Source organism: Bos taurus, chromosome 5 (genome assembly GCF_002263795.3).
Source record: "Bos taurus isolate L1 Dominette 01449 registration number 42190680 breed Hereford chromosome 5, ARS-UCD2.0, whole genome shotgun sequence".
NCBI lineage: Eukaryota > Metazoa > Chordata > Mammalia > Artiodactyla > Bovidae > Bos > Bos taurus.
In genome coordinates this window covers 75,820,341-75,848,229 of record NC_037332.1, presented here as the reverse complement: position 1 = coordinate 75,848,229, position 27,889 = coordinate 75,820,341, and the positions used below count along the sequence as shown (strand labels likewise).

Genomic DNA, 27,889 nt, shown 5'->3' with positions numbered 1-27,889 from the left:
GGCGGCTCGCCCCGCCGTAAGTTTGCCTCCAGCTGTTGAATGCGCCGGGGGCCGGCGGTGGGACCGGGTCCCCGCAGGGTCAGCGGGGCCGGGGGCCAGGGCGTGATCGGGACTTGGTCGTCTGCGGGGCCTCGGCTGGCAGCGGCGGAGCCCGGCGCGGCCCCGGCCCAGCGGGCGTGTGTCTGTGAGCGTGCGTGTGTCCGCGGCGGCATCGAGCCTGGAGAGGGGGCGGGAGGGGTCTCGCTGCGGCGAGGCCTGCGGAGGGCGCGGGCGCGGGCGGCGAGGGCGGCGGACAGCCCGCGGCCGCGGCCCCTGACGCACGCTGCGCTCCAACCCCCTCCCGGGCGCGGGCCCCGGCGGGGCAGAGGCGCGAGGCGGGCGGCGGGGTCTGCGCGCACCCGGCGGCGGCTCGCAGACACACCGGCCGCGCCACAGACACACGCCACGCACCAAGCCCGCCGGGCGCCGAGCGCATCGCCCAGCTCTCGCACTCACTCTCGTGCGCAGGCCCCGCAGCCGCCGCGATCGGAGGCGGTGCTCGGCCAGGAGCCCGGCAGGGGCCGGAGGTGAGTGAATTCCTTCGGATCTGAGAGCCCACGGCCGGCCCAGACGGTGGGAGTGGGCGCTGGGACCGGAGGACACCCGCTCCGCCATGGGGGTGGGGCTTGGAGGAGAACTCAGCCGGGGGAGGTTTAGACGGGGAAAGCCACCCCCGGCACCTCCTGGGTCGCGGGATCCCCTTGAGACGCCCCCCTCCCTCCTCGGGGAGGACCACCCTGTGCAGGGCTGGGGATGGTGGACGGAGGCGGGGTGGGAGGACAAGGACGGTCGGTGAGGTGAGCAGTTTCGGGGGGTGGTGCAGAGGTTTGATGGTGGACGGTCGTGCCAGCCAGTACAACAGCGCGCCTCTCTGCCCGCATCGTTGCCATTCGGGGGCCCTCACACCCCTCTTTCAGGGAGTGGTGCGGGGGTCAAGGAATTCATCTTCTAGCTGGTAAGGGGGAGTTGATTTGTGCGGGATGACAGCTGAGGTGGGGGGGTGGGAGCTAGGGTGGGGCTTTACTCCCCTTCCCCGCAGGAGGGCGATGGTTTGGTAAGAGGACCAGAATTGGGGAGTGGGGGCTCCCAAGGGATGGGGACCTTTGCGAAGGCTTTGCCCCTTCCTCTGATGGCGCTGGTGTGGGGCAAGCAGGGAGGCAGCAGAAATCGGCAGACTGCAGCTCTGGCAGGGCCAAGGCCAATGCTGGTTTGGTGTGTGTGTGTGTGTGTGTGTGTGTGTGTGTTCCAACAACTGGCAGAAGAGGGGGGCAACAAGGGGTGGGTGTGTTGGTTGGTAAGATGATGTGTACACGTGGGAAAGGATGTGTGTTCTGTGTGCGCACACAAGGCTGTGTGCAGGGATGGACTCTGCTCTGTCTGTACACACACACACACACACGCACACACACACACACGCACACACACACACACACTCTCTCTGTCCGTGGTCCAGCAGCATATTTGGAGGGGAGAAGGCTGTGTGTTTGTCTATGTGTGCACTGGGGGAGCTTGTGTCCAGGACAGAGGTGGCCAGATTGTGGTGTGTCAGGCGTGCCCAAGAAGCGAGATGACTGGGATGGTGGTGCTGACCCTTGCTGGGTTCGGCTCCGGAGAAACGTGGTACGTGGTACTTGAAGGCACTTTCTGCAGCTCTGGGCTCCCTGCTGTGTCCCTTCCACCTGGACCCCTCCCACCCCAGTGCCTGCCTTTGGAGGGCGCTTGGATCCCCTTGCCGAGACACAGGTGTTGGACTGGAGAGTGTGTGTGTGTGTGAGTGTGTGTCTGGGCTGCGGCTGTTGCTGTCAGCAGGCCAGGCTGTTGGAGGAGAGAAGGGGGGAGGAGGGGGTGCTGGCAGCACCTGGAGGGATGTGGTGGAAGCTGCAGGCCCCAGGCTACCAGATTTAGTTACGGAGGAGGGACATTTTCATCTGGAGAGCGGCCTGGGGGGAGAGTATTTGCATGTGTCTATGTGTGTGTGCCTGGCTCACACACCTGTTCTCAGAGCCTGTGGGCACCTGTGGGACGTGTCATGTCTAGGCCATCAGCAGGGCATGTGCGTCCACATATATGTGTAAACATGTGTCCGGGGAGAGTAAGGTCTGTGCCTGCACACACACACACACACAGGTGCTGTCTGTAAATGCCTGTTCTGAGTGAGCTGTGTACACCAGCGGGAACTCTGGGCCATTGAACCCAGGGCAGGAAAGAAGCAGAGTAACTGAAGGGGGGTCTCAGGGAGAAGTGTGTTTGTGTGACGTCAGTGAGGATCTCTGGGTGTGACGTCAGCTCCAGGTTGCCAGTGACGTCACTGGGACAGCGGTGTGAGAGGTCACCCCCAAGGACCGGGATGATGTCAGTGGGCAGGTGAGGGAGGTGTCACCGTAAGGGTATGTGGTTCAACGGGGTCACATCCCTGTGTTTTGAGAGGTGAGAAGGGGAGAGGGGTGGAGCTTTGGAGTGAGCAGTCCTTCCCAAGAAGCCCCATTTCCTGAGTGGATGTGGACCCATTTCCATAAGGCCTGCCCCCCCCCCCCAGTGGCACATCTCTGCTGCCTCCGCCTACCCATGTCCCCTCTCGCCCCTCTGCCTGGGACCCTGCCAGTCCCTTTTCTCCACCCCATCCTAGTCAGGCCTCACAGACCCTCAGATGAGTGTGTTCTGGTGGGTGAACATGTGTGTGTGTGTGTGTGTGTGTGTGTTAGTGCAGATGACAACAGAAAACAGCCACAGTGAGGGAGCCGGAGACCTTTGGCTCTCACTCCATGTTGCCACTCTGTGTTTTGTGATATCGACATTCTTGTCATCTCTCTGGGCCTCCAGTTCTCATCTGTCACCTGGGAGATGGTTAGGGACTTGAGGGGGGAATTACAGGAGGCAGTGGGCTTCTGGGGGGCCAGATGTCCAGCCCATGGTAGAAGTGAGCCCCATCCCTTGGCCTTCTGTGCCCCCCTGCCCCACCTAGAGCAGGTGTTCCCCTGTTTTGCTTTAAGTCGAACTTTGTCAAGAGCTTTCTTTTCTCTCCTTGGATCCTATGGCAGTCCTGTGAGGCTGGCAGGCCGGCTATTATGTGGCCATTTGACAGATGAGCAAACTGAGGTCCAGAGGGCAAAGTAAGCTATTGTTTCATTCCTTAGTAAGAACTCCCCTGCTGGTGGGTGTGGGGAGACCCCCATTTGATTGGCAGGGCACCTGCATTTAACAGAGGGACAGAGAGCTCTCTGCAGTGGGGCGAGGATTGGGAAGTGTCAGGGTGAGGAGCCCAAGGCCAAGGAGCTCAGTGGCGGCAGTAGACGCCTCCTGACTCCAGTCCAGTGCCTGCTTGTTCTGGGGCCCCAGGAGATTCCGAGGTGGCCCGACTGATAGGAACGGCTGCATCCAGCGCCAAGCCTTTTGTAGTGGGGTCGGCCTGGGGTGCTCATCGGGGGCTCTGAGACTGCTCCCCAGGCTGGTTCCCTGTCCCCTGAGGTCTGGCAAGGTGCCTGCTGTGGACACAGTCCTCGTTCCAGTGACACCTCTGCTCTGTCCTGGCTGTGTGTGACGCAGGGATCAGCCTCCCCGTCTGTCTCCGAGGTGGTGGCTGCTTGCCTCCGAGGCTTACTGCTGAGCAGGAGAGAGTGGCACCTCCCTGGGCAGTCGGGATGGTACCCATCATAGCTACTCTCACCACTTCAGCTCCAGTGCCCCCAAGCCAGGTCCTCCATCCTGCCACCCCACCCCCATGTCCCCCGCTCCAAAACTGCTGTGACAGCGTGCTGTGCAGACCCAACAGCCAGGAAGCAGATTGCCTTGAACCCCAAGTCTCCTTAACAAGTCAGGCCTCTTTAGGGAAAGCTTTAATAGTCCAGGTTAACTCAATCCTCTGCCTCCTGCTGTCTCAGCCCAATCCCCTATTAAATTTACCTTCTCCTGGCTCAATGAGCACCTGGGGCAGAGGCGCTGTCACTAGTACTGGGGATGGTGTCTGGGAGGGTTGGAATAATAGAATCCCCTCCTCCCCGCCACCTCCAGCTCTGCAGACAGCCCCCAGAGAGGCCCTAGAGAGCCCCTGAGGACTGGGGAACCACCTGGGAAAGCTTACACCCGGGGTGCCAGGGAAAGGGCGCTGGCTGCACGGTGCTGCTGACAGCAATAATTATAGTGATAATAATAATGATATTAGCTGATATTCATCGAGCCTGTACTGAGAGCCAGCCCTGGTGGGAAGCTCTTTATAGGCGTACTCGTTTAATCCCACCAAGCCTTCTGCAGTACAGTTGTTATTATTCCTTATTTCCCAGACAAGAAACAGAGAAGTTACTGACCAGCTCTGACCACACAGCAGCAGAACCAGGACTGGAAGACCCATGAGTGTACTCTTTGCATTGTTAACCATTAACTGATGAAGCCTTTTGCTAGGGGACCTGGGGCATCTCGGGGTTCCCCTCTCTCTGAGGGACCTCTCAGGGCCTCACTTTGCTTGTCTGGAAATGGGGGCAGTGACCCTACTGTAGGGAAGCAGTGGGTGTGGCTGCAGGGACAGAAGGGCAGTAAGGCTCCTGGGTCTCAGCCCCTGCGCCCCCTCCCTTTGTATTGACCTGTGACATTCTGGAAGGCAGGCCTTGCTCCCAGATTCTCCCACAGTGCCTAGCACAGTGCTGGCTGCACAGTGGGTGCTCCGTAGGGGCTCCCCTAGGTAATGTAGGGGATGACGCTCTAGGATTATCATCTTCCTCAGGCCTGAGGCTGTCAAAGCCTCAGCTGGGGCCCCCCAGACCACTCCTCCTCCCTCTCCCTGTCTGACTTGTCGAAGAGCAGGAACTCAGGGCCCCCATTCTGCCTCTTTGTCTCCTTGATGTGTGTCCCAGGAAAGAGAATTCACTTCCAGAAGGTTCTGTCTCTCAATGTAAAGTGGGGGTAGTGGTACTGAATTCCTAACTCGGGTTGGTTACATAAGGGAATGACAAGCATGTAGCATTGTGTCTGGCACATAGTAGGTGTCAATTAGATGATTTCCCTCCCCCTTCCCATCTGTCTCCTTTATTCATTCCTGGTTCCCTGGAATGGGGCTTGGGCTATGTGTGTGTGTGTGTGTGTGTCCATCCTTCTCTCTTTTCAGCCTGTAGTTTCATTCCCTGAAATGCATAGAAATTGTTTTCTAGAGCCAGGCTGGGATAGCCCGAGGAAGCATGAGAAGAACCCGGGAGCAGCATACCTCCCAGTGGAGTGTATAGAGGGGCTGGGAGGGGAGCAGGGCATGTTTTTGTGGGTGTGTCTCTGTGTGTGTGCGCGCACACTGGTCAGCACCTCTCTTGGGCAAGCAGGGAGCCATTCCCAAGGGCCCTGCCTCAAGGCTGACTCAGTTTCCCTTCTTGGCCTGTCTCTATCACCTCTCTTCCCCTACAGTTCTCCTTGGATGTGGGGGGAGACACAGGCTGTGGGGTCAGCCTGCCTGCCGCCCTCCCTTCCCTGCCCTTGTCATTACCTGGAGTGGGTTGGGGGGAGGTCTCCTGTTCCCACAGTGTGTCAGCACCAAACAGGCAGAGACTAGCAGGCCCTCAAAAGGTACTTGTTGAACAACTTTCTTTCATCTACCACCTACTGAGAATGGGCTGATGTATTTTGTATTCAGTTCACACACACACACACACACACACATATATTACAAGGATGTCTCGCTCAAGTATAACTGCTGTGTGCCTGGGACTCAGACAGGAACTCCCAGAGATGAGTTCCTGTCCTGAGGAGACACGAGACACCCGGATTGTCTGCCAGGCGCCTGGCATGGGGCCTGCACACAGTAGGGCTTGCTTGACGGGCGGTCCCTGTTAGTCTGTGACCCGGCAGACCGTGGACTGGTGCTGAGCCAGCCTTGGAAGCAGAGCTGGAGAGGTGGTGATGGCTTCCGCTTTGGGCACTGCAGAGTCCCCAGGATTGCATACCCACTACGAGCCAGGCTCAGGGCAAAATACTGTCTATTATCTTGTTTAATTTTGGCTGGAGGATTGTGGAAGAGGTCCAGCTGGCCTCTGGGGTGGGGGCATGCCAGGTGGAGACCATGTGAGCTGAGGCCTGGAGGTAGGAAAGCCCGGAGTGGAATTTGGGACAATGAGTCTGGACATGAAGTTTGGAGATCAACCACACAACAACCTAAATAACCCTAAAATCAGAGCTAAGAAATCCAGCATTATCCTTTCTGTCAGAGAGGATCAGAGTCTGTGGGTACTTATTTAGATGCAGATCCTCAGGCCCTGCTGGCAGAGATTTGAATTCAGTAGGGTTGATGGGGAGCCCAGGAACCTGCATTTTTTAGTGCATTTCCAGAAGATGAATTCACCCTGTTTGTGGGGTGGATGGCAGCTGAGGGGGCTGCTGCCTCTTCCAGGGAATCTTCCGGACTCCTCCCACGACAACCTGGTAGGCATCAAAGCCATATCCGATATCCAAAGGGGGCCTGAACACAGAGAAGCTAGGCGCCCTCCCTTGAGTGACACGACATTAAGACCCAGGCCGATACTGACTAACACTGATTAGTAACCTTCGTGTTCACTGACTGCTGTTCTAAGCCTGCTCAAGGAATCCTTCGTCAAACCCTCAGAACGACCCTCTGCATCCTCGCTGTTGCACAGAGGAGAGATGGAGGCAGAGTGTGGGTCACGGTTCAAGGCCTCACTGCTGGTAAAGAACTGAAGTGCGGTGGGGTGGGGAGGAAGTGAGGCTGGAGAGGGCCTGCCCCAGCATCTTGGAAGGAGCGATGCCCTCCCGTCTCCCTGCCTTTGGTGCGAGGACGCGGGTGGAGCTGAGCCTGCGGCTGTGCCTGTGAGCAGAGGCCAGAGGCGGGGGTGGAGTGCGGAACTGAGCAGCCGGGAGGAGGAGGATGGAGAGCCAGGAAGGCGTCCAGGAGGAGGCGGCGACGCAGAGTCGCGTAGCGGCGGCCGGAGGCTGTTCATCCGGTGGGCACGCTGGCCGAGGCAGATCCGGGGCCTGGCGGGCGGCGGGGTGTCTCCGCCCAGGGGGCGAGTCCCAGGCTGGCCCACGCGGTGTACCCGGGCCTCCTACTGGGCACGTGCGCGGCGGCGGGGCCGGAGCCAGAGCCGGAGGGGCGGGGGAGGAGGACGGAGGAGGCAGGAGAGCCCATACGGCCTCCGCCGCCCCGCCGCCAGCGCGGCAGCCGGGACTCCGCGGGGCCCCATCCCGGCCGCCTGCCGCTCTGCGGAGCCCCAGCCCCGCGCTGCCGGCCCGGCCGCGTTGGCCGGGTTTCCACCTTACTTCCCTGTGCTTAGAATTTGCAGCCGCATCTCCCGGCGCTCGAAGCCAATTTCACGGCCTCTGGGCTCGGCGCGGTGTGCGCGATCATAAACCGGCCCGCGCCCACGGAAACAGCGCCGAGGGGGCGGCCGAAATGAGGACCCGCCGATGCCCCGTGTTTTCGATGGGGTGTGTGGGTCAAGTGGGTGTGGGCCGGATGGGGGGCGCCTCTGTGAACTGCCCTGGGAGAGATGGGCGCGGATGCAGGCGTGGCTATGCGTGTGCAGAGTGGCCCCCCAGAGTGAGCCAGCTTGGGGATGCACGTATGTGTTGGCCTGTGTGTGCCTACAGGGGCCCCTGTGGGCTTGTTTGTTTGGGTGTGCATGGGGTATGGTCCGCAGTGAGCAGGGGCCGATGTGTTTCTGTGAGTGTGTTGACCTGTGTCTGTGCAGTGTCTCAGGTATGTTGACACATGTGCCAGTCGCCAAGTTAGGGCAGACGCCCCAGTGTCTGGTTCTGTGGGCAGCTGGGTCCAGTACCTCAGGGTCTGTGTGTACACGTGTCTGAGGGAGAGTGAAATTCTGGGGGGTTGGTTGCTGTCTGGGTGTGCCCCATGGGTGCCAGTGTGTGTGTGAGGTTATAGTGTGTAGCCCATCCCTGCAGGGTGCGTCCCATCCCTGCTGGCCACTGGGTGCAGGGTCAAGTGTGAGCCCGGTAGCTAGAGGGAAGAGCGTCCCTCCGGACCTGGAGCTGGAGCTAGCTGGCTGCTTCCTTAGCTGCTCTGGCTGGGGGTGGTGGATTTGAGGCATCACGGGGAGGGCGAATGGGAGAGGGGTGGCGGAGTGTGTGTTTCTGTTTCATTGCTGCCGCTGGCTGTCAGCACGCGGTGGGTCTACAATATGTTTGTGAATGGCCGTGTCGAGGGGGCCGAGGTGTGAGCCCCTGCCTGCGGGGGAGGGCCAGGAGGACCATCTGGGCTGATGAGGTGTGGGGCCAGGCAGAGAGGGGCCTCCGCGGGACGGGATGAGTGTATGCATGTGCACGTGTGCGCACAGATGGAGGGCAGATTCGGCATGTCTGTCGGGGGTTTGTGAGTCTCTGCAGGTGGAGGTCAGACAGGTACGTTGCTCTAAGGGTGTGTGAGCAGCGGGGCAGAGACACTACACCTGGCAGAGCACAGGTGGGGGGCCACAGGGGTGGGTGCCAGTCCTCGCAAAGTTCTGAACAAGAGATGTGCTGGGGTAGGGGAGGGGTGCTTGTTCCCTGCAGCAGAGAGGAAGAGGCCCAGCTGTAGAAGGGGGTGGGCCCAGTCAGTGTTGGGGTGACTAAGAAGAGGGCGGTGTGGTTGGAGGGGTGTGCGTGGGTACTGGGCATCAGGTCAGTGCGGGGTGCGTGTGGCCATCCCCACTTGGGTGTGTCTGTGATGGAAGTGAGGTGTGGGGCTGGGACCATGACTTGGGAGGACCCTCCAGGCTGTGGGCCCAGCTAGGAGTGAAGGACATGGGAAGGGATGAGGTGGGTGGGAATGGGGGCCCTTCAGCTCCCAGAAAATCTCTCCATCTGTTGTTTGCACCTCCTGCCCAGGGGCCATGGAGAGATTGGAAGAAGACTTGTGGCCCCCACCCCTCCCCTCTTCTCACCCCTGCAACTTGTGGGGTAGGGTTGGGAGTCCCCTTCCTCCGTCTGGGTCTCGAGCCCCTTCCCCTCCCTGTCTCTTGCCCCATCATCTTTCTGTCTCCATCTCTCTGCTCTCATCACCCCATCTCTCTGCCTCCATCTCTCTCCATCTCTGCCTCCATCTCCTTCCACTCCTTCCCTCCCTCTTCTCACACTGATATTCATTTGTGGTATATTCGGTTGCCATGGGAAACCTAAGAAAGAAGTGAGTGTACCCTTCAAGACTTCAGCATTTTTCCCTCCTCCCTCCCTCCTGCTGTCCCCCACTCCTCTCCTCTCCCTCCCTCCCCTTTCTCCCCTTGCCTCCTCCTCCTCCTCCTCACAGAAGGAGAGGACTTGGGTGAAGAGCTGCCGCAGCACCTGAGACTCCACTGCTGCCACCGCCGCTGCTGTTACCGTGGGGACCTGCCTGAGACCAGGCCAGGGACAGAGCTTCACTGGTCAGAGGGGCTCCTTCCACCTGCAGAGATCTGGTAAGAACAGGGTCCTTCTCACGGTGTGTGAGTGTGTAGCTGTGTGTGATCACGGCTCACATGACCTGGCCTTGAAAACCCGTGATGTAGCCCGGCCTCTGCCTCCTGTTCCCTCGCCCCTGCCCCCAGCTGCAGGCACCCCCACTCTGCTCCTCCCCAGCTTCCCTTCCACAGGGCCTGTGAGGCAGCTGGCAGAACGGTGGGTCTTTGAGGGGCTGGGCCAGTCCACTGGGGAGGGTGGGGAGGAAGCCCCTGCTGGCTCAGAGATCCCACTCCTGCCCTGTAGCCCAGCTGAGAGCCTGAGCTGGGCCTGGCTGAGCCCCAGCAGGGCCGGGGACATCTGTACCCCAGCTGGGGGTGGAAGGACTGGCTTCCAGGGGATGGCCTGGGAGATCATGGCCTCTTCTGCCTCGGGTGGGGGCCTTTCCATGTAGACAGGGGAAGACTGAGGGGCTGGGAGTGAGCTGGGAGCAGAGAAGTGCCGGCAGCATCAGAACCAGGCCAGATCCAGTGTCATTGAACTTGTAAGGAGGCAGGAGAGCAGTCTCACACTAGGAGGCCACAGGCAGGGAAGCTGGCAAGAGCTGTCCCAGCTGGGGCTGGTGGCGGCCCTTGAGAGGAGAGAGGCCAAGACTGTCACTGTCACTGTGGCTGTGTTGGTGGTGGCCATGTGGAGGGAGTTGTTGTCCAGGTCGGGTGCTGTGGCAAGGGAGCTGCCTTTGTGGCATTGTGGTCTCCATGGAGAGAGGAGGAGACAGAGGGAGGAGGCTGGCTGTCTGGGCTTGGTGTTGGTGGTTGCTAAGGAGAGGGAGATGTTGTCTCTAAGATGCGGTGGTCCTCATGTGGAGGGGCTGTGGCTGGGCCAGGAGTTGGGGTTCCCCAGGGGAGGGCTGGTGTTGGGTGCTCTGGAAGAGGCTTGTGCAGGGAGGGAGTGGGGGTGGTGGCTGCTCCATGGAGGACCAGACGGGGGGACGATGTGGGAAGGGCTGCTGCTCTGGTCTTGGTGTTGCTGGCACAGGCTGAAGGAGGGTTCTTTGGGGGCGGGAGTGAGGCACCCTGGGCAGGCCTGAGCTGTGCTCCCCGCTCCCATTGCTCGTCCTGTCTTGTCCAGACCAGACTGCGGCCCCTGCTACACCCCTGGCCTCCCTTCTCCCATGGCCTCCTCTTGCCAGGCCTCCTGCCCACCTCGTGGCCCAGTGCTCCTGCCTCTGCTCCTTGAGCCATCTCCCTCTTCAGGGCCTCACTCATCCCTCATCTGGACACGTCCTCCCTGTGTGTCCCCAGATGACTTTGCCCCTGTCCTTCGTGTTTGCTGAGCTCTGGGAAGCCCAGCACTGATGCTTGCCTTTGAGGTATCAGAGAGGGGAAGAGACTCGCCCAAGGTCACACAGAACAGATGCCCTGGAACTGGGGTTCATCCTGGGTGCCTGCCTCCCCAAAGGCCCAACTTTTCAGGCCTAACTCCTTCCTCCAGAGCCTCTCCACCCCATTCAGAGTTGTCTCTCTTCCCTCAGTCCCCAGATATTCTCCAGAAGCACACATTCCATTTAAATGTCACTAAGAGGCAACAAGAAAGAGCACAGAGTTTAAATCCTGACTCTGTTGCTTATAGCTGTTTGAGTCTGTGGCTCAGTTTCCCCTTCTGTAAGATGGAGATGAGGCATGTGCCTCTCAGGGTTGCTGTCACTTGAGATAACTTCTGGGATGCCCTGGTTCCTGGCATGCAGTAGACTCTGAGAAAGTAGTTGCTACCACCATTATCGTAATGCCTTTAAAGAGTGACTTTTGAATGGTTTTCTTACTTGCCTGGGGTGGACAGGGTGACTTCTCACCAGAGATCTGGCTCATTTTGTCCTTCTCTGTGCTCCTTGAGCAGCGGAGGTGCTGACCTGACATCAAGGAAGCAGGAGGCGGGGCCTGGTTGTCAAGTCAGGATGGAAGCTGACTCCCTGTCCGGTGCTCCAGGCTGACTCCCTGTCTGGTGCTCCCTGTCAGGTACTCCCTGCCTGCTCGCTCCAGGGGCCTGGGCGTGCACTTTAGTCATGTGGGCCTTGTACCCCTAGCTGTGCCGGGGTACCGCAGCCCCTTGGCTTCCTCCTCAGGGCCCGGGGTTCTGAGCCAGCTCAGCCACCCCTGGCTGGTGGTACCCTGGAAGTATCAGGGGAAAGCTGTCCTGTTAACCTTCTTGGCACCACCAGAGGACAAGCCAGGCAAGGGACTGAAAAAGATATACAAAGAGGGACATCTGAGGGGTCTGGGAAGTGACCAGCAGGATGTCTTTCCAGTGACAGAGATCTGAGTTCAGATCCTGCCTCTGCCACTGTCTAGGTGGGTGGGCCTGGCAACTTTTCTCTGCCTTTCTGGACCTCAATTTCTTCATCTGTGTAATGGGCATAGTGAGAGTCGTTAGATCACCTTGACTATGTGAGGCAGGGGAATGAAGTTAAAACATACAGGGAAGTGTTTCCTGGAGTGGCAGCTGCTCTTTCTAGAACCTGTCAACCTTCTTCACTTTTCAGGCTGAGTTGGGTAAGAGGGGAGAGAGTGGTCCTGGATGGCCCCAAATAACAGAAGTGGGCCCAACCAGGTACAGACCTCTGTTAGTCACAGGAGACTTTGTAACAGTCAGACCTGTCTTCGGATGGGGTGGAGGAGGAACCGAGTGCTCTAAGTGCAGTGGGACCACAGAAGACCGGCAGGGGCAAGAGCTGAGGGTTACAAGACCCAGGTTCATATCCTAATGTTGCCCTTTATGGGCTGTGGGATCTCAGGAGCCTCAGTTTCCCCACCTGCAAGATGGGAGGAATAATAATGGAACAAGGGTTCTGTTAAATGAGTTCGGATACATGGAAGAGATCTAGAAGTCCCTTGAATCCGCATGGCATCTCATTTTCCAGAAGCAGAAAGAAAGCAAGGTTCAAGAAGCTTAAAGGGTTCATAGCAGTAATACTGACATCTGCTCTCTACCGATTTTCTGCTGTGTGCCAGGCATTTTCCCACATGCTCCAGGTCTCATTGAATTCCCCAGCCTTTGCACTTGCTGTTCCTTCTACAGGAGTGACTGTTCCTTCTCTGCCCATTGCTGCTCCTCAGGCTTCTGGTGTGGCCATCTCCTGTTCTGGCTCATTGTCTACTCCTCAGGGAGCTCCCCCCACCCCCTACTGCTCTGTTCATTGTTCTGGTTCTTTCTCTCTGTTTCCTTATAACCCCTAATGCAGCTTATGCTATTTTGTTTATTTGCTTGTTTATTATCCTTGGGGCTCCTCCAATGGCTCAGCGATAAAGAATCCTCCTGCAGTGCAGGAGACGCAGGAGATGTGAGTTCAATCCCTGGGTCTGGAAGACCCCCTGAAGGAAGGCATGGCAACCCACTCCAGTATTCTTGCTTGAAAAATCCCATGGATAGAGGAGCCTGGCAGGCTACCGTCCAAAGGGTCACAGAGTCTGATATGACTGAGCTACTGAGCACTTACTATCCACCCTCCTACTGTGGCAGAGTATCAGCTCCATGAAGGTGGGAGCTTTTTCTGTCTTGTTCCCTGCTCTGTCCTTAGGGCCTTGAATGGGGCCTGGCACACAGTAGATGTTCAATCAATACATGATGACAGCATGGATGCGTAACCTGCCGGCTACCCTGGAGGGTCCATCTCATCATCCCCATTTTACACACGAGGAAAGTGGCTCTAGGGAAGGTTGGTAGTTGCCCATGGACACACAACCGAAAGTAGGTGGACGACCTGGCACTTGACCCCAGATTGGGCTGATTCCAGGTCAAGTCCTTTTCCTGCTATACCACACCTCCTTGCTGTGGGGAGCTTTGCATTTTTTAGGCTATAGAGTTTAGACTTTACTCCGAACACAGAGGCAGAATCACAGAAAGGCCTTTAAGTAGGGACGTCTCCTGCCGGAAGGAAAATATTTTAGTAGCAGCCAGAATTGTCAAAAGAAATCAGTTCAGCTGCCTGCTAGCTGTGTGGCCTTAGGCAAATTAATCACTCTGTGTCTCAGTTTACTTGTCCATAAAATGGGGATACTATTTTGGCTGATCTCAGCTGGCTTCTGGGAGGCAGTGGGCTTTGAGCTTTGGTTTGCAGACTTGCCTCCACGGTCCCCTCCCTAGGGTGGGAAAACAGCATCTGCTGAATCACTCCAGTCCCCAGAGGCCCCATTGCCAGCCCTGAGGACTTTGAGGTTTTGAGTTCCGAACAGAGGACTTTTTCTGTGTTGGGACAGGCCATTTTCTGCCCTAGCAGCCTGGTCTCTCTGGTCCCACTCCACCCCTACTGCCCTCAGAAAATGAGAGAGAAGATCAGAGAGGAGAGAGGTTTTAATTGAGCACCTACTATGCGCCGGGCCATTCCTGTATGTATCCCCTTTCACAGTCGCAGCAGCCTCTGCAGAGCAGGTTTGTTATACGCATTTTCCGAATGCCCAGACTCAGGCTTGGGGAAGTCTTCCAGAGGGCAAGAGCAGGGATTTGAACCTAGGCTCGGAGGCTTCTGTCTCCTCTGTGTTGGAGGAGGGGAGAGAGTGATGAAAGTGTCCAGGGTGGGTCTGCTCTGGGGTTCCCTGGGGAGGGCTGTTGGTATCAGCCCTCCAGGATGGGAGCTTAGAGTGGCCCTGATTCCAGAGGCTGGACCTCAAGGGGTTGTGGATGGGCAGACCGCTCCCACCAACCCAACTCCCCCCCACCGAGTGCTGGCAGCCTCACTCACCCCGAGAATAGATCTAGCCTTGTGTGTGGTTATCCCAGTGTCTCACTCAAGACCCCATTTGTTTGGGGAGGAGAAAGGGGGGTCTGTGGTACCCAACAGAGGTGGGATTCATGGACAAGACAGGGGAGGGGGTAGCCTGCCTGGTACGGGCCAGGCCTGAACGAGTGCCAGGAGGGAGTGAGAGGAGGGGGCGTGGGCATGGTCTGAGGTCCTGCTTGGGGCAGAGCCTTGGGCCGGGGGCTCTGTGGATGGAGGTGCAGAAGGAGGGGTTGGGAGTCTCACTCTCATGACTCCTGGTCTGAAGGAAGGAGAGTGTGGTGGCCCTGTCCTCTGGGAGCCTCAGGTCTTAGGGGAGGTGGGGAGAGGCCAAGCCACCAGGACCCTTGTCTGAGGGAGACACAGCCCCAGTCTGAGGGTGGAAGCACTGTGGGTGTTTCTGGAACCATCTGCTTTCTGAGTGCAGGAAGAGAGGACGGTCCAAATGAGTAGAGTCTCCCTGAATTCTGGGAAGACTTCCTGGAAGAGGCGGTCCCTGAGGACTGAGAAGGGGTTGGATTCAAGGCGGGGCCTACAAGAGGGCCTGTTTTGTGGTTGGAAGCAAGGCCTGGTGGGTTAGGTCCTGATTCTGAGTGGTCATGTGTGCCTGAGTCTCAGTTTGCTTGTCTGTGAAATGGGGACATTGCCGGGCTCCTGGAGGGGATGGAATGAAATGGGGCTGGAGGGAGAAGCACAGAGTAGGCCCACAGGGCTGTTGGGAGTTGAGAGAAGAGTTCCAGAAGCTGCCAAAAGCCCATTCCCCCACCTTCTGCCTCCACCCGTGGTCACAGCTCTGCTAACCCAGCTTCGATCTTTGCAGGCATAAGAGGGAGGGCAGAGTCTAGGCTGAGCTCTTAGGTGGAGACAGGGCTCCTTCTTGCCTCTGACTTGCTGTGTGACTCTGCCTGGTCCTTCACTCTTTCTGGACCTCGAGGGTAGAGTTGGGGCCAGCCGAGGACCCTAAGCATCCTAGCAGGAGACAGACCACAGAAAAGGGTTGGCAGAACAGAGCAGGTACCCCAGGCCTTGGTGGCTCAGGGCCCCTGGAGCTCAGCAGAGCCTGGGGGAGCAAGGCCTTTCTTGCATTTGCCAGACACTCTGGGGTTCTGGCCTAGGGACAGCAGATCAGAACAGAGAAACTCCTGGGGCTGTAAAGAGGGGTGACACAGTGGTCCTGCATGTGGGTTCAGGTTTTGGGTCTCCCCCGATTCTCCCCATAAGTGCCTCAGTATTCTCACCTATAGAATGGAAATAAATATAGTAACCACCTCATAAGGTTGATGCTATAAAGTGCTTAGCCCTGTGCCTGGCATACAGTGAGTACTCAATAAATGCTAACTCTGCTTCTTGGGTTTCCTGGGAGCAGGCAGGCAAGGGCTTCACAGCCGTTCCAGCCACAACCTTTCAGGCTGTTGAGGACAGGCGGTGGCTTGTGGAATCCCAAAGCCTGGGATGCCAGGGCAGGAAATGTGGGGGTGTCTGCCACTGTAGCTCCTCCCACTCTCCCCAGTGCCTGCGGAGCAAGATGCTGTGGAAAGAGATAATGAGTTTTGGAGTAGGCAGCATGGGTTCCATCCTGGCTCATTCATCCGCTTGCTGGCTGCCTGGCTCTGGGTGGATCATTTTCTGAACCTTAGTGTCTCCATCTGTAAAATGGGATCAAAGGCTTTTATGAGGATTAAAAGGCAGCACCCATCCAGTCCTGTGCCGATGCTGTTGATACCTACTGCCTCCCATCCTCCTCCTCCTCCTCTTCTGCTTACTGATTTGGTGCTGAAGTTGCTGGCAGGTGAGGGGCTTTGGAGATGGAACTTCCATCTTGGTTGAGATGGCATCTGACCCAGAAATTCTGTCCTGGACTCGGGAAGGAGCTTAAGGGAGACCATCTGGGTCTCTAAGGCAGCTGCAGATGCTGAGGGCCCTGGGGACAATGGGGAGGTGGGATTTGATGGGAAATCAGGACCCTAGAACTCTGGAGGTTTCCAACTAGAGGATCTGCACGAACACCTGCATCCATGGGCAGGCTGATGACCACAGAGGTACTGGCCCAGGGTCACCCTGCCCTGAGTGGCCGGGCTTGAAGGTAGAACGTGGTCTGGCAACTTCTAGCTTGGGCACTTTCATTTTCCACGGCACCTCTGGGTCAGGCTGAAATGGCTGCAGGTGGAACAGGGTCACCCAGGGCCTGGGCTGAGCTTTCTTAGCTCGGCCTCTGTCTCCTCTGTCAGCATCTGCCCACCGTCTGGCCTGCACCAACCCCCAACAGCCTGACCTTCCCTGTCTGTTTGGGGCAGCCTTCGTATCCTTCCCTCAGCCACCTGAGAGAGATGGATGCACTAGAGCCAGGCGTGCGTGGGTGTGAGCACATGCACCCGGAGTGTTTTCGTGTGTTTGCAATGTGTTGGAGTGTGTACATGTAAAAGGGCACGTGAGTGTGTGCACCCTCTTTCTAACTAGGGGCCTGACACGTGCTCTGGGACAGCTGCTGCCCCCACATCACTGGGGGCCTTGCCCATATTTCTGGGTACCTATAGATACTTGAACACCAGCGTTTTGCCCATGGGGTTCGACTTGCTGTCTCTACTCAGGAGGCCGTGACTGCGCGCTCCAGGCATCTCCCCTCGGGCACAGCGGGACCCATCCCGATCCACCTTGGCCTGGGGTCCCCTCACACGGCTGTCCATGTTATGGGTGACTGGGTCAATTACAGTTTTTCCACTTTCAGTAATAGTGCATGACTTCAAATCCGCACCTCTCTCACCCAGCCGGCTGCCCTGTGACAGCCGGCTTCCCTATGCCCTCGTTTGTGAGGGTCTGCTGCCAGGGCTGAGTGTGGCTGGCTGTGCTCCACTGTGGGCTGAGGGTTTTAGGCAGGACCCCCATTCTGAATGGGTTTCCTTCCTGCAGGGCCCACCAGAGCCTGGGGAGCAGTGGGGTGTAGGGGTCCCAAGCCAGGAAGTCCCTGGCTGTCCCTAGAGCAGGATGCCCAGATCAAGATGGCTGTAGCCGTGCTGGGGACCAAGCCACCCCTTGCCATCCCCACCTGCTGGGTCCCAGGACCAAGGGAAGCTGCTTTATGACCTGGCTGCCCAGGTCCCCTGAGTAGTCACAAGAGTGCCCGAAGCCTTCTGGAGCTGGGGGAAGGGCAGGTGGGTGAGTCCCAGCCCCCAGGAGGAGGAGATTCAGGAGGTGGGTACAGGGTCTAGAGGCTTGACCCCCAGGCTGCACTCTCACCCCCAGGGACCTGAGTCTGGTCAGTCCCAGAACTTCTTTGTTCTCTTGACTGAGCTGGAGACACCTCAGTGCTGTCAGGAGACAGCTGGGCCCAGGGTTTGAGTGTTGGCTGTTCCCCGACCCTCAGTGGGAACCAATTCTCAGGCTGCCCGTGGAATCAAAGCGAGTCATTTATGCCTTTTATTTAACAATATCCATATAACATTTGGAGCTTCCCAGGTAGCACTAGTGGTAAATAACTCGTTTGCAGGTTCTTATGCAGGAGACAGAAGAGAAGCAGGTTTGATCCCTGGGTTGGGAAAATCCCCTGGAGGAGGATATGGCAACCCACCCCAGTATTCTTGCCTCAGAAATCTCCTTGACAGAGGGGCTTGGTGGGCTACAGTCCATGGGACTGCAAAGAGTCGGACAGGACTGAGTGAGCACACAGACACACGTATAACATTTACCTTGTGCAGGCACTGTTTGAAGAACTTTATAAAAATTAAAATCTCACAACAATCCAGCAAAATACCATTATCCCCATTTTACAAATGGGGAAATCAAGGCCCCAAGAGGTTAAGGATTCTGCCTATGGTCACACAGGGAGTCAGTGGTGCGACTGGGATTTGAGCCTGGGCCATCCGGCTTCCGGGGCTGTCCCAACCGCTTTGCTGTGTTGCATGCCCTCGGTAGTCTGTAGAGGGCAGTGATTGAACTGGCTCCTAGGCCAGCCTGGTCCCCTGGTCTGAGCATTGACAGTGGTCCAGGAAGGTGGTCTTGGCACCCAGTAGTTGTGGCAGCTTGGGATCAGGCCAGATTTGAGTGTCTAGTGTATCATTTACTGAGTAAGGCACTTGCCCTAGCCGAGCCTCAGTTGCCCCATATGTAAAACAGGGTAACAGTATCTACTTGGCAGGGCTGTTAGAATTTGGTGCAATGCGGTGTGGGGGGTACTCAGCACGTGGTGGCAGCTGTGATGGCGCCTTGACAGGCTGAGAGGGAGGTAGCTTCAGGGGTGCCCTGTGCCAGGAGAGGGGAGTGTGTGCCCTTGGGAGCCTGGGATTAGGAGAGGATGGGTCTGAGGGGATGGACCGCCAGTCCCTGTCATCACTGGGGGCACCTCCCACCTGGTGCAGCCGGCCCTCGGGGGCTGGGACACACACAGACACACCCACCGTGGAGACACAATGGAGCGTCCTCTCCTGTGAGGGCTGGGGTGAACCCTGGACACCCTCTGGTCCTGCTCCCTCGTTGTTGCAAGTGGGAAACTGAGGCCCAGAACAGAGAAGGGATTTGTACTGGGACCCACAGACAGTTCAGATTATCTGAAGTCATTGCTGAGCAGGGCCTTTTCTAAGGAATGCAGCAGCAACCCTTCCTACAGTAGCCCTGTCTTGGCCACACTGGTTCACCTTCTGCAGGGTCTATGCTCTGTAGGGGATTTTTCTCCAGCCTGCACTCTGTGGCTCTTCCCGGCTCGTCCACCACAACGGGAGCCCTGAGCACAGGGACCTTGTAGGTCTGTTCACAGCTGAGCCTGTATCCCTAGCACAGTGGTGCATACGCAGTAGATGCTCAGTAAGCAATGGTTGAGGAATAAGCGACCTTAGGAGTGATCCCTCCAGCACTGTCTCCTGGGAGAGTCTGAATTTCAGCGGGCGGCGGAGAGTTGCCCAGGGCCAAGCTGGTAACTGCAGCCAGGCCTCCTGGCTCCCATCCTGAGCCCTCTGTGCATTCGTAAACAGATGCAACACACACACACACACACACACACACTCCAAAATGCACACATACTCTATGCCATGATTCAAAAGCTTCACGCTGATCATTGCTCAATTTTCTAGCTTTTCAGCTTTAAAGTGTCCATCTGTCCATCTCTCTGCCAAGGCCGTGGGCTGGACACCTACTGAGGCACCTGCTCTGGGGCCTCCCCCACAGCCTGAGGCTGTCCCAGGAAGGGGCAGGGGTCCTGGAAGGGGGCCCTGGGAGGGTGTGATCTGTCCAAGTCACACCCCCCGCCCAAGGTACATTCCCTGCTGTGAACCCAGTGAATTCTCTGGGTCCCCTTCTTCCAACCCCACCTTGAAGGCCCACCTGCCCAAGTCTTCTTGTCCCTGCACCCCAACACTGAGCTGTCTTAGGCTTTGGGGGAAGGGGTGTCATTCCTGGGGACCAGACTCCCCCTCTGCCTCCCCCAGGAAGTCTGCCCTAATGCCCGGGAGGATGGTAATTAGTATGAGGCAGGCTGATTAGCTCAGAAATTAAGTCTTTGTTTTCTTCACTCCCCAGTTTCCCTAATTGAGCAGATGCAGAGCGGGGGAGGGGGAGGGACTGCGGGGTTGGTCACGGGGCTGGGTGGGAGCACGCGTGGCTATGTGCTTGCTGCAGGGGTGGCAGGGGTGGGGGTGGGTGTGGCTGGCGGGCACGGTGGACTGGGGTGGCCTGGTGGAGGAATGCCAGGGCGGGTGTGCCTGTGGGTGGGTGCCCAGGCTGCAACCCCCTGGTGGTTGCATGGCCCTGGGAGGGCATCACACCTGGGACCCCCTCTGTCAGAGTTCGTCTATATTCATTCCTTCCTTCAGGTCTTCACATCCAAAAATTAATCATAACTGCTGCTTTTATTGAGCACCTACTGAGTACATTCCCTCGGCTAGATGCCTTTTGTGTATTTCCTTGCTCTATCCTCAGATGACTGTGCAGGTAGGGGACCCTCATTTCTTCAGGCTCAGAATCTAAGGCTCAGGGAGGTGAGGTGACTAATCTAAGGTCACACAGCTCGGAGCAGCCAGGGCAGGGTTCATACCCAGGCGGTCTCATGTGGCCCTGCCCTGGGCTGGGGGAGAGAGGATCCTCTGACCAGTTGGTGGCTGGTCCAGGTCCTGGACACTATGGTGGGTGAGGCCTTTGTCCTTCTCAGTTAGATGGGGGCCAGTCCATCTACCTTCTTGGGTTGTGGGGAAGAGCAGTAACAGCAGCTGTATTGATGACAACTAAGCTAAGTCGCTTCAGTCGTGTCCGACTCTGTGTGATCCCATAGACGGCAACCCACCAGGCTCCCCCATCCCTGGGATTCTCCAGGCAAGAACACTGGAGTGGGTTGCCATTTCCTTCTCCAATGCAGGAAAGTGAAAAAGTGAAAGTGAAGTCGCTCAGTCCTGTCCAACTCTTCGCGACCCCATGGACTGCAGCCTACCAGGCTCCTCCGTCCATGGGAGTTTCCAGGCAAGAGTACTGGAATAGGGAGCAATTGCCTTCTCCGATTGATGACAACTAAGTGATGATTTATGTAGTGCTTTCTGGGTGCCAGGCAGGTGACAAATGCTTTACATGTTTTCACATTCCATGCTCACAGTGATCCCAGGAACCATGGCAGACAACCGAATTACCCTATTTCACAGTCTCAAAAGCCAAAGTCCAGGGAGGCGAGGGGCCTCTCCTGGTCCCAGTTAGTAAGTAGGGGACCCAGGATTTAGCCAGGTGCCATCTGACTCCAGGCCCTTCCTCCTTGATTGTGGCTGTGTGTGATCTAAAACCCCTGTTAGGTGCCCTGTGCCTGGCAGGTGCTCAGCAAAGGTCAGTGGTCTCTACCCTCCCTGAAAGGGCTGGTTCCTAGAGAGCCTGTGTCTCTGGGGCTCAGCCTAAGGGTCCAGGGCGATGGCCCTCCTCATAATATCCTATGGGGTAGGTATTACTTTTATTTCCATTTTACAGATGGGGAAGTTGAGGCTCAGAGAGGTGAAATGACTTGCCCAGGCTCTCACAGATGGTGAGGGGAAGGGTCTGGGATTTGAACCTGGTTAGTCTGGGTCCTGGTGCAGCCGTGTGGCAGGCTCCCAAGCATGAGTGTCAGCTCCCACCTGTGTCCATCCCTGAGGGCTGATCCTGCCTGCCTGGTCTCTGGGCGATCCCTCTGCTTCCCTGGTGCCTCTTAACAGCCGTGTACAGGGGATGCCCAGGTCTCATCCTTCTCTGTGCCCTGCCTCTGGCTGTTGGGCAATGGATGTGGCTACCTGCTGACTGGACATGTCTTTTGGGGTGTCCCTCTGGCCCCCAAAGCTCAGCTTGTCCGATGCAGGCTCTTCCTCTCTCCTCCTGCCTTCTGGCCCGTTAGCTCCTTCTCTGAAGTTCCCTATTCCAGTGTGGGCATTGCCAGCATTCAGCCAGCCACTTCAGCTAGCCACCTGGACCTGGAAGTCGTCTCTGAACTTCACCCCTGGCCTCCCAGCCTGTCGGTCACCAAGTCCTGCGCTCCGATTATCCCATTGCCTGTCCTCCCTGCTACCTTTATCTGCATTGAGTCACCATCATGAGTCTAGACTATCACAGCAGCCTCCTCAAAGGCCAACTCTCATTTTCCCCAATTCATCCTGCACTCTTCTGTTGGCCTGGGCTCTCTAGCATGTCACTGGTTTCCTGTTGTCCTGGGCTTAAGTCTAGGTTCCTTAGCCTAGCTTTTGAGACCTGCTGGACTTGGCGCAGCCACAGGGCTCCTGCCTCTGGGCTCCCTCTCCCTCTCCTATCTTGTCTCCTGGCTTCATTCCAGTTTCTCAGAAGTGCTACTGGGTAGCACTTCCTACAAACTGGGTAAGCAATTTGATGGCCAGGATCACCCTCAGAAGAACATTCTCTCCCCTGCACTGGGGACATCCTTCTAATTCTAAGAGCCCTTTGCAGGGAGCAGTGTTGCCCATTTTGCAGATGGGGAAGCTGAGACTCAGAAAGCTAAGCTGGCATCTGAACCCACGTCTCTTGCTGTGGAGCCTGTGTTCTCCCCAATCTGTGTCCGTGTGTGTGTGCACGTGTGTGCATACAGCAGGCACTGCTGTCTGCCCTATGAGCCAGCTGTGTTTGGGCTAGGATGAGCGCTACCTCCCTGGGAGGAGGTCTGAGATTGTCTCTGGAGGCCGGAACCTGTCTCTTCCTGTTGGGGGTGGAGATGCTATATGTGAGCGTTGTGGGGGTGTCAGCCCCTACTAGCCCCCGAGACCACAGCCTCCCAGCTCCTCCCACTTCTCTCCCCTTCCTTCAAAATAAACACCCGCGAGCCCAAACCACCCATCCAGCCAAGGCACAGATGGAACCAGAGTTGGAATTAATTAGTTCTGTTGCCAAGGTAACTGGGATCCAGTCTTCTCTCTCCGGCCTGCCCCTACCTCCTAGGCCCCGCCCCTGGCTCTCTCGGCCCCGCCCCTCAAGGCCCTGGCCCCACCCTCTTCCCCAGCAGCAGCTGGTGGCCTTGTGCCCTTGGAGACTCGAGGAGGGAGAGGATAGGTGTATCGAAGAGCTGGGTTCACGTCCCCACTCGGTCACTCTTGGCTTGGTGGGAGCTTGGGCAAGGTCCTGAATCACTGGGAACCACGCTATGACTCGACCTACCTGGGGAAGGGTACCCTGGAATGGATTTGAGAGACTGGTAAGAAAGGTAGAATGAAAGTGGTCTGAACTGGTGATACCATTGAGACTAGCAGTGGGCATGTGGACTGCAGCAGCAGGTGTCCAAGGTCGGGAGCTGTTAGAGCTACAGCTGGCAGCAGCTATGGGGCCCCCTACCCTGGCCACAGGTTCTGACTCAGCTCTGCCTCCTCCATCCCAACCTTCCTGGCATCCTCTAAGCCTGCATCTTGCTGACCGGACACCAACAGCCAGGGGTGTGTTCTCCATCTTTTCTCTGTTGGTCTGTCCACCAGTCTACTCTGCACTGTCTCTTCCTGGGTGACCCTGAGCAAGTTATTTAGCTTCTCTGTGCTTCCACTTGTCTGGAAAACGGGCATAACAGCATCCACCTAGTGAGTATGAAAAGCCCCCAGCATGGTATTAATACCACGCTGTGCTAACCACTTGTTGCTTCTGTGCCTCTGCTGGCTGCGGGCCAGGGGGTGCCCTGTGAGAGGGGTTGTGAGGAACACAGGGGACAGTGGTCCCACCTTCTTCTTGGGGAAGTTGAGGATGGTGATCACGGCCACACTGTTGAGTTATTGAGGCTCCCAGCCTTACCTCTCTGCTCTCTAGGACGGGCTCACTGTGTCCCGTCACACTGCAGATGGGAAAATCAAGGCCAGCAGGGGTAGGGGACCGGGGAGGCAGTTGTAGCTGGTGCCTCAGGGGCTGTCCCTTTCAGTGTTGGCCCTGCTTCCTGGATCTTGCTAGTTGATGCTGGCTGGAGGGTGGGACAAGCCAGGTCTTCAAAAGCCAGGGCTTGAGTCTCCCTCATTGTGACCATAGGGAATGTTCTTCTCCTGCCTGGGTCTCAGTTTTCTCTTCTGCGAAATGGGAGCTTATGGGGCTGTAGCTGGTGGTAACTGATTGGAGCTGGCTGGGGCCATGGCTATTTAGGCTTTGTGCCAGCAGAAGGGGGCCAGTGTGGGCAAAAGAGGTGCACTGTCTGGCTAGGGCCGTTCCTGGAAGTGCCCAGGAACTTAGATGTTATAGAGGGGACCTGGGAAGAAAGGGCAGCTTTGGCACCCAGGCCCCATCTTTTGGAGGCCCCTGTGCTGGGTTCTGCTAGGCTTGCCATCGTCTGGCTAATAGGCCATTTGCTCTTCCAGGGAAGCCACCAGGGAGGTGGCTCTTAAACTGGCATGGTGAGGCAGTGGCTCTGGAAAGAAAACAGGCCAGGACTGGAGAGGGAACTCTCCTTGGTTCCACAGCCCCTCCCTCAGGGACTGTGGGTAAGTCCCTGCCCATCCGTGAGCCTGTTTCCTCATCTGTGAGTTGGGCCTAATGATGCAATCAATGACCCACTGGAAAAGCTTTTGAGAGGCATAAACTAGGGGTAGCTAACTCAGATACCCACGGGGGCTTCGTCACAAAATGTGAGCATCCGGGCCGAGGAAGGCAGTAGGGTGTGGTGGGGCCTATGGTAAAGGCTCTGCCTCATAGCATCAAACCCAGATTTGCATCAGCTCTGAGTCCACCAACAAAACCTATCCATGGGCAGCCAGCTGGCCCAGAAGGCAAACTCTACAGATGGATTAACTGGAAGGGAGCTATTTAACTCTTCTTTACATAATAACAAGGTCTGACATTTATTGAGGGCTTGTTCTGCGCCTGGAGCAGACTCAGCACTTCACTAGGATTACCATGTTTGATCCTCACACTGACCCAGAGGCCAGCTGAGGGCAAGCGTGCTTCCTACTTGGTAACTGAGCCAGTTAAACCAGAGAGGTTGAGTCAGAGCCCAAGATCACACAGCTGTGGTGGAGAGAGCAGGGCCCATTCCCGGGACTTTGGTTTCCTATCTGGGGGGCAGAATGGGGGAGGGGGAAGGACAGACCCACTTGGCAGGGAAAGCCCCAAAGATGTGGTTTTTCGTTTCTGTTGGAGAGGAGGCTGGGAGAAGGAAGAAAAACAAAATTAAACAAACGCAGGGTGTTGTGGAGCTGAGGAAGAATAACTTATTTTTTATGAGCTTGTTAGCATTTGTGAAGTTAAGTAAGTAGAAATTTATGCCATTCATTTGCATGCATTCAAGGAAGGGCTCCCTGGGCCCAGTGTGGCACCTGGACCCTCACCAGCCCCGAGGGCAGCTGCCCCTCAGCTCACAGGAAGCAGCTGTTTTCTGGGATTTCTTCAGATCCGTTTCCTGATGGCCCCTGTGTGTCTGGCACCAACAGCTGTGGCTGGAAGCAGCTGACCTGGATGCCATCAGAGTGGCGTGTCCCTTGGTTCAGAGGTTGAATGTTCTAAACATGGTTTCCAGTCTCTCCAGGGGCCTCAGAAGGTGCAGGAGGCCCAGAGACCACCAGCTTGGCTGCCCAAGAGCTGGGGGACCTGAGACATGTGGTTTCAGTTCTCTGGGCCTCAATTTTTCTCACCTGTAAAATGGGGACAGTAGTAGTAGTACATGTTCATCTGAGATGATATTGGCTTGAGGGGCTGGCCTGCCTGTATTCCTAGTTAACCTGGCTGTTTGGGTCCCTTTCTTTCTGGTGGAGCAGGATGATCTGAGAACTGGCAGACCCCTTTTCTAGGAGGCCTTCCTGGAACCCCTACTGGGCCTCAGCCACTTCGTCTTGAAGCCCCATGGCTCTCTGACCTTCTCCCTGAGATGCCTGGTCTCCTGCACTCCTGCCTTTGAGCTGTGAATGTCCGCAGGGCAGAACCACTGTGTCCAGAGCACTGGGAGGCCCTGCTCCTGGCCCAGGGCTTGAGAAATGGTACTAAATGAATGAGTCTGTGAAGTACCTAACCTCAGCCTCGTTTTCACTGCTTTGGAATGAATAGTCCCTCCCAGGTGTGTAGTGACGTGTGGTTTTACAACACTTTCAGGTGCTGCTGTCATTTGATCTCCACCTTTGATCCCCACATCCCTTGTGCTCCCCTCACCCCCCAGCCTTGGAGAAGGGAGGTCAAGGACTGCAATGAGGAAACAGGCCCAGGCAGCAGCGTCAGGATTTGAGTCCAGCACTCATTCATTTGTTTTTGTTGCTGGGAAAGATTGAGGGCAGGAGGAGAAGGGGATGACAGAAGATGAGATGGTTGGATGGCATCACTGACTCAATGGACATGAGTTTGAGCAAGCTTCGGGAGTTGGTGATGGATAGGGAAGCCTGGAGTGCTGCAGTCCTTGGGGTCGCAGAGAGTCAGACACGACTGAGCGATTAAACAACCAGAGTTTGTTTATTTGGCTGAGTCAGGTCTTAGTTGCAAAACGTGGGATCTTCGTTGTGATGCACAGACTCTCTAGTTGTGGCGTGTGGGCTCCAGGGTGCATGGGCTTCAGGCTTTAGTAGTTGCTGTGCATGGATGTAGTTGCTTGTGGATATGTGGATCTTGTTCCCTGACCAGGGATCGAAACCCAGGCCCCTGAATCACAAGGCAAATTCTTAACCACTGGACCACCAGGGAAGTCCCTCATTTATTTGTTCATGGAAACTTTTGAACTCCTGCTCTGTGCTGGGTATTGGGGATCTTGGGAAGAGTAAGCCATGTCCTGCCCTTCAGAGGCTTAGAGGCTGCACTCAAAAAACAGGCGCAATGAGGGTCGAGGGTTAGGAAGCTGCAAACTCTCATTATTTCATTCACCCAGAGGAGCAAGGCGGCCTTCCCTGGGGCTGGAGCACACGAGTGAGGAGAGAGGTGAAGACAGGAAGTCAGGGAGGGCTGTGGAGGTTCTTCAGGCCTGATGGGAGTCAGTAGGCAGGTGGGGGTGGCTGTAGGGAGGAAGGTGAGGGCCACAGGAGTAGTTCACGTGAGCCATTGGAGGCTGGTGGAGGTGGGGAGAAGTGGGTGGATTTACATTGGTCATGGTTGGCTAATGGAACTTGTTCCCTCTGCCTCCGGGAGCTCAAGGGGGAAGCAGCATGTTTATTCGGCAGACAGTTCTCCAGCGTCTGGTGTGGGCTGAGCATCGTACAGGGTTCTGGGGAATTGGGGGGTGAATGAGAACAGTCCCTGCCATTAGGAATCCCACAGCCAAGTGGAAGGCAGATGAGGCTGACTGATGCCTGGGTGGGCTGGAGGACTTCCTGTGGGAGGTGGCTTTGAGTCTGAGGAGTAGCAGGCAGGAGGTGGGAGTGGGACATGCCAGGTTGTGGCCATTTCAAGGGGAAAGGCCAAAAGGTGTTGGGTGAGAAGGGTAAGAAGCTCCCACGTGAGGACTTTGGAGTGGGAAAGGAGGGTGCGGGAGTCTCGGCAGGCCCTGTGAGCCCCAGGCAGGCCAGAGGAGTCCAGAATGTGTAGTCTTCCCCAAGAGGGAGCCCGCCACTGGCTTTGAGAAACAGTATTGCGGATGATGCAGATCAGGATGGAAGGAGTGGGAAGAGCTGAGGAGTTGGGGAGGGGAGTTCCAAGGTGCTCTTCTGGGGTCAGGCTGAGGAGTGGGAGGCTGGTGTGGTAGAGGGGGGCTCAAGGGAGAGTCCCAAGTAGGAGTCAGGCAGGTTGTGGTGGAGGCACGTGTGCACAGGCATGTGTGTGTACAGGCATGTTTGTGCACAGGCATGTGTGTGCACAGGCATGTGTGTGTAGGTGTGTGTATGTGCAGGCATGTGTGTGTGCAGGCGTGGGTGTGGGAGGCACGTGTGCATAGGTATGTGTGTGCACAAGCATGTGTGTGGGAGGCACGTGTGCATAGGCATGTGTGTGCACAGGCATGTGTGTGTGGAGGCATTTGTGTGCAGAGTGGGGTGCCGTTTCTCTGGACAGTAGCCTCATTGCAGGAGGGGTGCTGGAGGGCAGAGTTGCAGAGATGGGACCAAGCCCGATCTTAACTGTGGCGATAAGGGCCTGGGAGGCCCCAGAGGCGTCCGAGCAGAGAGGTGCTCCATGAACCTGCCTATGCTTCAAGAAGTTTCTTCAGGCAGCTGTGCAGGGACTGGGCAGAGGCAGGGTCTTCGAGGTGTCTGTTTGCCATCCAGGGAACTTTAGCAGGTGGCGATGGAGAGGACAGAGGGTGGTGGAGCTCAGGAAAGGCTCAGGGGAGAAGTGGTGTTTGATCCAGGCCACTGAGGGCGAGAGGGTTCGCTCTGTGAAGGTGGAAGGAGGACCCAGCAGGTGGTTCCAGTGGAGATG

The 27,889-nt window shown here is 57.0% G+C and overlaps 1 protein-coding gene across 5 annotated transcripts in view; it reads left to right on the top strand.

Annotated features, from left to right (window-relative positions):
- The first annotated feature begins 363 nt into the window (after nt 1-363).
- ELFN2 (extracellular leucine rich repeat and fibronectin type III domain containing 2) overlaps nt 364-27,889 on the top strand; it is a 71,927-nt gene continuing 44,401 nt past the window's right edge. For 2 of the 5 annotated variants that reach the window (XM_005206878.4, XM_005206872.4), the window contains exons 1-2: nt 364-566; nt 9,266-9,413. The gene's annotated coding sequence lies outside the window, so the exon portion shown is untranslated. Of the gene's footprint in view, nt 567-597; nt 995-7,311; nt 7,453-9,265; nt 9,414-11,289; nt 11,409-27,889 lie in introns of those variants that run through there. The other 3 variants (XM_059887004.1, XM_059887003.1, XM_005206874.5) reach the window with 3 other exon arrangements.